Below are 3,302 nucleotides of genomic sequence, written 5' to 3'. Positions count from 1 at the left end.
CCCCGGAGCGAACAAGACACTCCACTCTGTCCTTCACATGCCGGATGCGTGTGCCCGGCAGGCAGCAAACCTCCCTTGTCTCCAGGTTGGGGCGGCACACCGCCGGCTCAGTGCCCCTCAGCAGGGAGTCCCCAACAACAATCACCTGCCGCCGTGCCTTCCTGGTGCTGGTGGGCAGCCATGCCCTGGCCCTCGCCTCTCCCGCAGCGGCCCCCTTGCCGCCTGATGTCCCAGGCTGTGGGTCCTGCTGGTCCCCTGAGGCCTCATCAGCCCCAGCCTCCCCAAGTGGAGAGAACCTGTTTCCCAGCTCCAGATTGGTGCCAGGAGAAGGAGGAGGCCGTGCTGGCCTCCCCCTCCTGTGGGTGACATACCTCCATGTCTCCGTGGCTGCTCCTCCCATGGCCCATCCCTCAACCCTCTGTCCAGAGGGGGGCTGCTCCCAGGGGGCCTGGAGAGCTCTCTCGGCCCTCAGGCACCTCACCTCCTCCTCTCGCAGGGTCACCATCTTGCACCCAGGGCAAGTGTATCCCTGCCTCCCCTGGGGGAGAAGGGCGAACATGGCACAGCTCTCACAGAGGACAGGAACACCCGTGACTCCCGCCAAGGCCATCTCCTGGTCTGCCATCGGTGTCCCTTCCGAGACCCTACCTTGGTCCCCTGCCTTGTCTGTCCTGCAGTTCCTCTCACTCGCCCAGTTCTCCCAGACAAAAACCCACTCACACACACATGCAAGGATAAAATAAACTTACATTTAACTTGGAGGAAAAACAAAGCAAAGCACAGCACAGCACCAAAAAAAACCCCCAAAAAACCCTCTGCGTCCCAGTGAAGGGAATCTCTGGACAGCCCGGGCCGCAGCTAAGGGCCGCAGAGAAGGGATGACGCCAAGATGCCAGGGCCAAAAGGGTGGCAGTGGCTGAGAGCAGCCTTATCAGTCCCTCAGGCCGGTGGCCCCGCTCCCTTCCTCTCCGCTGCTCCTGGCCCTCTGCTCCCCTGCCCAGCTCCTGCCTTGCCTTCGCCAGTCCCCTGGCCACTCAGCTCTCTCTCCCAGCCGGTGCCTCTGCTGCTCTGCTGCTCTGTCAAATATGGAGGTACAGTGAAGAACTCTAGATCTGTACCTGTCCAATGTACTACATGACTGTTTGAGGGTTTTCATTCCTTTAAGACTAGATTGGGTATGTATATGCCTAATGTATACATTCAGTTAATCATGAATATTCATCTTCTAAGATTGGATTGGCAAATTGGTATATGAATGTAATCTATTCTGATGTGATGAAATATAAATGTCAAGGTAAAATAATTTGTTCTTGGAATCTTTACTAAATCTGGTTGGGCATCACTGTGGCCTTCTTCAGTCTATGACTGATGTGTTAACCCTTTTGTGAAAGGTCAAGCAACATATCTTACTGCTTCCTGTATGTAACTAGTTAAGAATGGGATTTTGGGTGCAGATATGTTCATCCTTCACTTTCTGAACATAACTGAAATCTAACACCATCTTTAGGAAAACTGAGCACCAAAGAATTGACACATTTGAATTATGGTGCTGGAGAAGACTCCTAAGATTCCCTTTGACTTCAAAGAAATCAAATCAGACAATCTTAAAGGAAATCAACCAATAAATGTTCTTTGAAAAGTCAGATACTGAAGATGAAAGTCAAAAACTTTGGCCACCTAATAAGGAAGGAAGGATTCACTGGAGATGACTCTAATCCAGGGAATAACTAACTCACAAAAGGAGAAGGGGACAGCAGAGGTTGAAATGGCTAGATGAGGTCCCTGGGCAATGAGTGTGGGCTTGTGTGGACTCAGAGGGGTGGTGGAGGACAGGAGAGCCTGGAAGCATGTTGTCCATGGGGTCATAATGGGTCAGGCACAACTTTGTGACTAAATTTAAAAAACAAAACAAAACACTATCATCCAGGTGGGTCAATTGAACAAATTAAGACAACAATCAACCATAAACACAGTGTTTGTGGAGCAAACATGACATATCCTACCATCTAGGGATGGGATGGACAACATTTGTCTATTCTGTTGCAAGACTTCATTACACCTAGTTCCACTCATGAATTCTAAATTAACTAGGAAGAAATATAACGTTAATTCCAGAAGAACTAGAGCATGCATCATTTGACACAACTTCTGGTTTCTTCACTTAATGTCCTTAATGTATCTGTTCAACAATGTGTGCTTGTGCTTCAATAAAATATTTCCTTTTTTAATATGACTGCCCTGTGTGTGTATGTGTGTAGTTTCACTGATATCAGTATGAACTCTTGTACATTTTACTCTTGGTAAAATACTCTGCAAAGTTGTTATGTCCATACATGCAAACACATCAGGGTTGGTTATTTGCAGTATTTTATCAATGCATATGTACACATCAGTAATGAGAGAAGGGGTGGAAGTGAGGAATGAGCTGAAAGTACTGCATGCTGCAACTGTGCACACATGACACTCTGTAAAAAAATGAATTATCTGGAAATAAAAATGAAAGATAAATTAATTTCCAGTGCACTAACTACACTTTGGTAATAAGGCTGGGTATTCGGAATTCCACAATCTAAGGAGAAATGTGGACAAGCAACATTTTAGAAGCATCTTTCCTACTTCAATCTACATATGGCCAGCAATCTCTTATGGCACTTTGCGATACAGAAATAGTGCCATCCTATTAGGAACTCCCAGCTGATCTCTTACCTTATCGGGCCCGCTGTAGCCTACTCTGTGCTGTCTTTACCAAGTTCAGTGGGTTCAAGGCTGTTTCAAAAGCACTCAGAGATCAAGCTGATAAGCTCACCAGTGAGCAACAGCAGTAATCATAAACCCAAATCATGGTAGGAAGTTAATCACAGCATATTCCATAGTCTTCATGGTTTCACTGGCTGACATTTACCCAGCCTTAGATTCTTGTGTTCCCTCTTGTTCTGAATTGTCTTGTTCTTTCCAATGTCTTGGTTCCTGTCCCCACTGACATTTTAGTGCAGGGTAGCCAGTCTGATACTCTACAGATATTTTGGGCAAAGCTCCTATAAACCCCACCCACCATGGTCAATGTTAAGGGATCATGGATGTTTTTGCCCAAGCATATGGAAGGCAGTTGGTTGCTTACCTCTCATCAAGTGAGTCCCTAGTAGGGGCATGGGAAATTTTATTCTATGGAAGCCTTATTTTCCATCTATGTTTTGCAAGAATGTACCTCATTCAAAGCAGGAGTGGTCACTGGAAGTTTATCTGACCATCTGTCAGTTAATCTATTCAGCAAAAGATGGTATCAATCAAGGGGTATTCTATTC

This window comes from Varanus komodoensis, unplaced genomic scaffold (genome assembly GCF_004798865.1).
Source record: "Varanus komodoensis strain SLA01 unplaced genomic scaffold, ASM479886v1 scaffold65, whole genome shotgun sequence".
Taxonomy (NCBI): domain Eukaryota; kingdom Metazoa; phylum Chordata; class Lepidosauria; order Squamata; family Varanidae; genus Varanus; species Varanus komodoensis.
This window is presented reverse-complemented; position numbering follows the sequence as displayed.